Source organism: Pavona decussata, unplaced genomic scaffold (genome assembly GCF_977016875.1).
Source record: "Pavona decussata unplaced genomic scaffold, jaPavDecu1.1 SCAFFOLD_468, whole genome shotgun sequence".
NCBI classification, from domain to species: domain Eukaryota; kingdom Metazoa; phylum Cnidaria; class Anthozoa; order Scleractinia; family Agariciidae; genus Pavona; species Pavona decussata.
The window spans coordinates 1,179,779-1,189,807 of NW_028145806.1; positions in this window are offsets into that span (position 1 = coordinate 1,179,779).

The window sequence follows — 10,029 nt, forward strand, 5'->3', positions numbered from 1 at the left end:
CGGAGCTAAGCCGCGCGAATTCGAGCGAAAAATATATTTATATATATATATATATGTTTATACCTTTGAAGGTGTCCGCACTGTTGCCTAGCAACAGTAAAAAACAAAGTATGAATGACGTCAGACTGTCTGGCGTCGTCTGGAGCAAAATTTGCATACATCGGAAAAATATGCGTGCAAGATCAAATTTCAACTGCAATGTTCATCAATATTCACTGGATACAGAACTATCTCTCCAGAATATTTTCCCTTTCTTTTAGAAATCTTTTTTGTGAAAGATTGCAGTGAAGAAATTACACGTTTTGTGGCCGCGGTAAAATAATTTTCCGTGGGAAATAAATTCATCGAACACGACAAAGGTGCACGCCCGTTGTACATTACGTCGCGTCAGAAATAGATTTTCAACCGCAAACTAGCCTGTGGAACCATGCTCATCAAAAAAATCCTATGCCCCTTTTAATCTCCTCATTTGATGCTACAATACGAGTAAAGAGGGCTTTCCACCCAGCCCCAGCTTCGCGAGGTTTTGCGAGTCACGTATTTCTAGTTTAATGTGGATACTCGTGACTATTAGCAAATTATCGCGCTGTTCCTCATAATTTGACTGATATGTTTCCAGGAATTGAATTGTGCATTGTTACTGCGCATAATTTCTTATGTCATTAACACGCGCGTAAGTTGAAAACGTGAGGTGTTTCCCTGACGCTAAGCCCAGCCAATAGGCCTTATCACGGTTTTCGTCGCCATTTTGACGGGTAGGCAAACAGGCTTGAAATAACAGTGTTTGTATGGAAATCCGATGTCAAATAATTTTCTTAAAACATCGCTTCTGAAAAATTCATGAATTGGAAACTTTTGGCACTAGGAAAAGGATTTTAAGAACAAAATTGGAGGGATGTAGCTGTAACAGAAAGCGTCCGGTCGTGTTTTGAACTTAGGTTAGGTTGTTTATGTTTTAAAATGGCTCAGATTAGAAAGACGCGAATTTCGTCATAGTAGCACTTTAAGGGTTAAGGAAAAAGAAAGAAAGAAAGAAAACACTCTACAGCTACAGGTGTCGTCCGTGCCAGGGTTTCCCGTTAGCAACACAGTTTCATTACATTTCCAACTGAATCGTTTAGTTTTAAATAGTTTTCAGCTTCGCTGGTTTCTCAGTGGCACCTTAAAAACTGTACTCAGTTTTTGACCAACCTGATATCTCGATCTCGGCCATTCAGCAGCCAGTGGCCAAGGACAACCATATCTGAAAAACAAAACAACAACAACAACAACATTTCTTGGAGCGATATGGTAAGTTAAAATTGACGCTAAGCTTTGAGGTTTTTAATGTGGAAAAATGTTCTAAAGTTGACACAGAGCAGTTCTTGTCCCTGTTAAAGCAACTTGCAGCATGGAATGTCTTGGTTTAAAAATTGCTCCCATTGCAAAGTAGTGGCACTGTTTGTAAGCGTCCATATCAAAATAGGCACATGAAGCTTTTGTGTACTAATTTAAACAAACTGCAAACAATACAAAATTAAGCGCGTGGCATCATAAGTGATGCTCGCAAATTTGACAACGTCAAACCTACATTGAAACTATGTCACGCGTGGTCAAAATGGACGGCGGCAGTTTTGAGTAGTCTGCCATTTTAACTCTCCGCAATTTAACGTAATGGCTGAAAAACCAGACAAAAGTGATGGAACACCGCTTATTAGTTGAGGAAAGCGAGGTGAAAGGTCTAGCAGCAGCAGTTCGCCGGAAATACCGCCAACTAAATCTGCAAAGAACGCAGAGCTCGCGGAGGTCGAACATGCCCATTTGTCAAGCATCTGGATTGCACTCAACAAAATACAAAGAAACACCGACGAGCTGCTTAAAGAACACCGAGCACTACGCAATTATTATGAAGAATTCCAGAAGTCTCTAGAGTTTCACATCAACAAAGTAGAGAGCTTGGAAACTGAAAACAAAGCGCTCAAAAAAGACATCGCGTCGTCGTAAGATCTAAAAAATTATCCGTTAAATCTGTTTTCGTTTGTTTTTTTTTCTTATTCCCTGAAAATTAATTTATGCTATGTATTCCTATTTTACACCTCGCCTCCCTTTTGCGTCACTTATTTCTCAATTTTGGCGGAGAGTTTGTAGGAGGGTGTTTGGTTTATTTCCATAATAACCCATGTTATTCTTGCACTTTTGTACTTGCGCCCTCCTATACAATAGGCTGCCTTGTAGCTTAATAAGTATTCCTTTTAAGTTAGGTGTTATCGTTTGCATCGTCTTTGTCCTTTTTAAGACCTACTTTCACCTTACTAGACCTGTTAAAAGCTGTAGTCAGCATACCTGAAATACAAAGGTGCTCGCGGCAAGGAAAAACGCTATGCAGGGTGTGGTTCACGTAATCTTGATTAGAAAGAACTTTATAACACTAACGAGTACATCGCTTTAAACGCAATTCCCTTTAATGCAAGAGGCCTCAACAAATCAATAAAAAAGAGACCTTTTCTGCTGGCTTAATCTCAGAAATTTTGATGTGATTATTTTTGCAAGAGACGTACGGCGATGTTAGCTCGGAAGAGTTTTGGCGAGCAGAATGGGGCGACATCTTTTTTGCACATGGCTCACAGCAGGGTTGTCATGATACTCTTTAGACCTGCTTTATGTAAAGAGGCATTAAATGTTTGTGTTGATAAAAATGGCAGATTTCTTATCGTACGTAAATGTTTCCGTTAACGATGAAGAATTTTGCTTCGTTAATATCTACCGTCCAAACGACCAAAAACAGCAAATTACTTTCTATAAAAAGATGATCAATTCCATTCGTTGTCGCTAAACCGACAAAATCTTAATTGGTGGACACTTTAACTGCCCGTTGTCAGCCTCAGAGCGGGGTTGTTGCGTCATTGTTGTAGATAAGTTCGGTGGCAAAGATGTTCAATCCCAAAAGCCGTAATTAGATCTATCGAGGAGCTTTGTAACAACTATGGTCTAGTCGATTCTTGTCGGGAACAACACCTACATCAAACACGATTTACCTGGAGAAACAGCTCAGGGAAAATAAAACGTAGACTGGATTTTTGGCTTATCTCAAAACGACTATTAAGTCGCGTCACGAAAACCGACATTTGCGCTTACTATGACTCTGATCATTCCCCCGTCACCATTTCTATTAAACCTGAGAGGGAAAACATGAGAAAAGAGGTCCAGGCTATTGGAAATTAAATAACTGTCTTTTAGAAAACGAAGAATTTACTTCAAAAATGAGCTTTATTATTAAACATGCGGCCGAAAAACATAAGGATATTGGAGATAAAACACTCTATTGGGAAATGATGAAAATGGAGATTCGGAAGTTTTCAATTCGTTTCGCTAAGACGAAAGCCAGCGCAGATAGAAGCATTGAATTAGACCTCCATCAAAAGTTAGAGGAAATAAACTCCCGCATTGATGCGACCCCCGAATATACTTCCCTTATAAACGAGGCCAGGAAACTAAAAATTGAACTGGATGAAATTGCAGTGCGGAAAACCAGAGGCGCCATTATTAGGAGCAGAGATAGTTGGTACGAAATGGGTGAGAAATGCAACAAATGCCTTTGACTCCTTAGAATGGGATTACCTTTTCAAGGTGCTAGACCTCATAAACTTAGGCCCAAGTTTCCTTAACTGGATTCACACTTTCTACAAGAACATCTCCAGCTGTGTTATTAACAACGCTTACTCCTCAATTTTTTTTTCTTTACAGAGAGGAGTAAGACAGGGATGCCCCCTTTCAGGACTACGAGCTTCGTTCTTGCGGTAGAACCACTCGCCCATCAGATCAGAATCTCTGAATCTATCCGGGTCTTGCAAATGGGAGTAAGATCAGCAAACTCAGCTTGTATGCTGATGACACCACAGCTTTTATCCGCGGCACCTTATTTGATCTCCTCGATCAATTTGGCGACCTCTCCGGCTTGAAAATATATAAGTCAAAAACCGAGGGTTTGTGGCTAGGTGTGTGGAAGTGTAGACTAGGCAAAGACGAGCCTTTCGGTATTTCGTTGCCAAAGCAGTATGTTACTGCGTTGGGAATCGCGTTTCCTTACAATGTGCGCGCTGGGAATAAAATAAATTTTGATGAGCGCCTCGCCAAACTTAAAAACGTTCTAAGCATTTGGTCAAGTAGACATTTAACGATCCTAGACAGAATTGCCATCGTCAAAAATTTAGCTCTCGCTAAACTTGTCTACAGCTGTTCCGTATTAAATGTCCCTGTCGAATTTGTAAAAGAAGCCAATAGAAATATTTCCTCTTTCATTTGGAACTTTAATTTAGACAAGGTTAGACGTAAAACAATGGTTGGACCAATATGCAAAGGTGGTCTTAATATGGTGAATTTTGTTGACGTGGTTAAATCACTTAACATCGCCTGGGTAAATCGTTATTACAAAGCGACTGATAGCCACTGGTGCGCCCTTCTTGACTCCATGTTAAGCAAAGTCGGAGGAGCTTTCCTATTTCAATGCAATTACGAATTAAAATTGCTGGACCTCAAAAATTTACCTGCTTTTTATAAAAATGTTTTAGCGGTTTGGCAAGAACTTAATTCCAATGATCCTATCGATGTAAAGGAAATCCAACATGAGATCTTATGGAACAACCGCTTTATTAGGATAAATGGAAAGTCTATTTATTATAAAACATGGGATAACAGAGGCATTTTGAAAGTATGTGAGCTACTTGACACCCAAGGTCGATTCCTTTGTTTTGAAGACTTCAAATGCAAATTTGGAGCTCGCTATAATTTTCTCAATTACGCAGGTGTTCTCGGCGCAATTTCAAAACTTTTGAAGAGCAAAATCCAAGGTAATAACCCGATGGGTAGTGAACCCATCAAGTCTCTTGCCGATAGCGACACCATCCTTTCCACTAAAAAAGCTTGTTTCATACTCACAGAACAGTCCCCCCCCCCCCCCCTTCCTCCCCATTGTTGAATTCAATCCAAGTAAACAGGTGCCAAATGCCAAGGACACCTACGAACCTCCTTTTAAAGTCACCGTTGAAAATAAGTTAAGAAGCTTTCAGTTTAAAATTATACCTAACATTATACCAACCAATTTCTCTCTATATAAAATGAACATAAAAGAAACACCACAATGCGAGCACTGCCTCTTCCAAAATGAAAATCTTGTTCATATGTTTCTTGAGTGCCCTGTAGTGGAACCCTTTTGGAAAGAAGCTATAACGTGGTGGAATATAAAGCGTTCATATAATACTAATCCCAACTACTCTGAAATCCTTTATAGCTACAAACCTCAATCTAAGAGCTTTTACGCGTTAAATCATTATCTTCTTATATCACATATTCCTCACAAGAAACCAGTCAGAGTCTCCGAGCTTAAAGGTCTTTCTTGCCTTACTGGAAAGTAAAATCAAATGTGAAAGACAGTTGGCCATTAAAAACTCAAACTGTAGAAAATACGAAGCTAAGTGGATCACTCTCTGCATTTGCGGTGTGTAAAGTTTTTTGTTTTTTTGTTTTTCTCTCCTTGTCTATCTTCTTTGCACCTGTCTATTACCAACCCTATTTTCTACGTTCTGACATGGTTGTATTGTGTTGTTGTAAACCGTGTAATTAGTAATGAACTTCACCGTATTTTTTATTTGTACTTTAACGCAGTACATAGCAAATAATGTAATGTAAGTAAGTAAATGTAAGCGACATAGTGGAGCGTAAAGGCCTGGCTAAACTAGGAAACATTGTTGCGGAAACACTGTTGCGGAGGCAAATGTTTCCCAATTTAGCCGCGCGGGAAACATAAGTTGCGGAAACAATTTTGCTGCTCGGAAACAAGAAAATGTTTTTGCCTCAGGTCAAAAACATTTTTGGTACCCGGACACAAATTTTGCTTCCGAAACATATATCTCCCAGTTTAGCCACCATGAAAGCAATGTTGACTAGTTTCCAGTGCTGCTCATTAAAAATGTTTCCTAGCAACAAAGTCAGTTTATTATTATGCGCATGCGTTACCCTCTGTTTTCCGAAACAATGTTTCCTCGTTTAGCCACCGGGGAAGCAAAACATTTTGTTTGCTTCCCGCTAATTTAGCCACCCCGGAAACATAACAAGAAACAATGTTTCCGCAACAATGTTTTCTAATTTAGCCAGGCCTTAATGTAAGATAGCGTTGTAGTGCTTTGTGAAGTAGTAAATAAAGTCTTTAAAAAAAAACACCTTTATTGAAATAACTGCGCTGCTCCGCCACATTCATGGCTATCAAGTGACGCTGCCTGGGCAATTCTCCCGAATATCTGTGATCAATTTGTTTAATGCTTTGGTGTATAAATATATCTTATTCGATGGTTTTACATATAATACGCGCGGATATTTTGCGAGATGCGTAGTATTTTTCCGAGCCCCGAAGGAGCGAGGAAAAATACGAGCAATGACTGAGCAAAATGTCCGCGCGTGTTATATGTAAAACCATCGAATAAGAGATATATTATTCCACTACAAAAGGATTTTGTTATTTGGCTTTTCTTTTCTAGAAAGTGTTGAAATACACCCGGCATTTTGTATCTGTCCATCAGTTTCGGCGCGTGTGGATGACGTAAACAACACAGAAAGCCAGTGAAATGTCTGTTGTAAACGGGTCAAACCAGGACGCTACAGTGAATTAGGGGGTGTTTACATGATACCGGCGCGACTTTCATTCCGGTACGAGTTCACTCCAGTTCCCTCTTGGGGCTCTGTATTCGTTTACATGATACCAGCACAAAATCTTGTACCGGAGCGAGTCATACCGGTGCGTGTTCACCCCGGTAACTGTACCGGGGCGAGATTTTCATTCCGGTAAAAAAACTCATTCCGATGTCATGTAAACGCGGTACGGCTGTTCGCTCCGGCATGGAACCACTCTCCTGAGAGTCTAGAACGGATAGCGCATGCACAGTCTTCAATATCCAATCCAATATGGCGTCACCTGGGCGTCACAATCACGTCGGTCGAAATAAAGTGTCCATTCTTGTAAACACGGTATGAAATCGCAATGTCATACCGGTATCAAACTCGCACCAGGGCGAGTTTTCACATGTAAACACCCCCTTACGGTCTTATATTTTGCGCGTTCTCTTGACCTTATTTGAGAGTCTGAACATCTGGACGATCAGTTATGGCACATATATCCATGAGCTTTTGACAAGGAAGGAATGACATTGATCTGTCATTTTTTGTTGAGCATTGTATCCTATTTTAATGAATATTAATGATAAATAATATTCTGTTATTATACAAATGGGAGTGAATTAGGATTTCTCTCACTAAAAAAATCGTATCGTTACACTGTAAAAAATATATCTTACACATGTGAATATAACGACGAAAGATAGTCGAAAAGTTTCGGATTTCTCCTCGGAAATCTTCGGCAGTCTTTGGGAATCTTCGGTAGTCTTCGGAAATCTTCCGAAATGATCGCGAATCTTCGAAAAATGGCTGGAAACTTCTTGGTATACAAAAAAAAAATATATTGGCCTTTTGGAGCCGTTTTTGTTTCTTTCTGGCTAAAATTTACTGTTAAAGTGAATTTTTTTGCTGTTAGTGTTAAAATGCCTAAAATATAACTGTTTCATGTTACAGAGCCGAAAAGTGAAGTGTTTAGTGTTATCGCCGCAGCCGGTATCCCCATTCAGACCCTCTTATTTGGTGAAATGACATAATAGCGGAATAATAATAACTAGGAATTTTCAAAACATTGTTCATCCACTTTTTTAAAACAACCAACAGGAATGCAGAGAAGTATTTCATGCAGAACTGCTAAAATCTGGAACCTGTTAGATGATTCTCTTAAATTGTGCTCCCGTTATGCGCCAGTTGAGACTTCAAATCATCCACGATTTCATTTTACTTAAACAAGTTGCAATACTAGTCCGTGTAAGTAGTTTCTAGTTTATCTGAACATATATAAGGGGAATGGATAAACAAGTATGTATGCAGTGTAATGCCGGGATACCTGGAGGCGGCATCCTGCAGCATCTGAAAGCTTCGATACAGTGCAGCTCGTCACAGGCTCCTTTGTACACACCCACCAGGTAGGACCAGTCTTGACACTTGCTCCAGCCTTGGCTACTCATTGAAACCTTCACGTTTTGCTCATTGCAATGCAAAGAGGTTTTTTTGTAGTTGTTAGGCCTGCAGCACGAAGCCTGCTTAATGTTGTGCAGCGAAACATTGTTTGAAAGGTAAAATCCTTGAAGAAAATAGCCGTCCGGACAGGAAGCCCAGGAGTGGTTTCTAGGTCGGGAAACAATATAATAAAACCATGCTTTTAATTTGATGCCGAAGAAAGCTTAATCATTTAGTACAAGGTACCTTTACACTAAAGACACATTAAAGTCACTTGACTGACCTGATGAATGAACTTGTCCAGTCTACTGTTTTGCAAACAAATGTTTCATCTTGGTATTCCTGTGGTGGTGTGCAGCATCTTCCTTTCGTAATCTGGTTTATGCCACCATTCTGACCAGCTGATCCCCTCCAAACTCCATTCAAGTATCTTCCCAGTGAGCAATTCGCCCATCCTGGTTGACTTAGGACAATGTGCCAATCAGTTTCGATGCAGCAGCTGTCTTCTGCAGCCAAAGAAAAATCATCCCTTAGTGAAAGCACTTCAGAAATGGAGTTATACTGTGACATAGTAACCACTCCAACTTTATTCTTTTATTGAGTTCAGGTGGCTAAAAGAAAACTTTTTTCATTTCTGTTTACGGAGAGTTAACTGAACGTTTGAAAAAATTAAAAATTTCTGGAAAGTTGTCACCAATCTCCCTACCCAGCCCGTCCCAACCTTCCGCGAAAAAGGAGCATTCCAAAGAAGGATATGACAGTGACAGGGTTCATTCAGACAGGTAAAGAAAACTCCGTTGCAGGGTGCAATTAGCCGCTGACTGACATTGGATTTTTAGCCATCCCTAGCATTCTTCTTGCTGAACATGCATTTAAATCTAAGCACTGTTGAAAAATCAATTCCACACTTGTCTAATAATCCGAGTAATGACCTACAGGACGCACTACTGACAAAAATTCATAACACCGTAACAAGCTGGCGATAGAAGCAGACGGAAATTTTCAACAAAAAGACAATTCTGAGCAGTTATGAAGATCAGCGAATTCAACAGCCTAAAACAGTAACTAGCACACAGTACAGGTGGTGTTTATTGGGCAAAATCAGGATCGATTTACGAGATTTCTCAAAGACAAGATGCTTATTAGAAACTAGAAAATTAAACAAAAATTTCACGCAAAAAAAAAAAGAAAGAAATTGCATACGATCTAATGCCTATTAAATTAAAAATCACTCTGATTTCTTAACCTCCAGTCTTTCAAACAACCGAAATCACCAAGGTGAGTACACTTAACTGAGACTTGACTTGACTTGGCTTGACACAGTGTCATTTTAAAACTTTAGTTACTTAAAAAATCGTTAAAGGACCATCTTCAATTACCTCCTTGTGTTCTGAATTTCCACAACTCGTTTTCATTTAACACATCGTCTCCATATCCATTTGGTGAGATCACCGACAATTCATATTCTTTCCAACAGTGTAGGTGAATGGTGTAGCTGGTTGTATTGCTATTGACGGTAACAGACTTCCATTCGCCTTTGTTGGTCGGTGAATAAACCTCTCTGTAATAGATATTGTACCACACTGGACATGCGCATTCCAAGGGAAGTTCCCACTTGATTATAAAGGTTCCACCTGACGCGACCTTGCTTTCGCCTTTGATCACAGGAACACCTAAACAAGAAAGCCACAGGAAATCTCACATCAAAATGGAACCCTCACACTGATCTGCGGTGTCAAAAAAGTGTAAACATGCCTACAACCATAAATGCATGATACTCGTCAGGGAGAGCCGTTGTTGCAATATTGTAAAGACTTTTTATTTTAAATGTTACTCTCTTTGTTTTTCAGAAGAGGCAATCATGTTTTCCTTGAATTCATCATTTTTGTCTCTTTGACTGTAAACAGCTCTGCAAATTAAACAAATTACATTTAAATATGGAAGTGC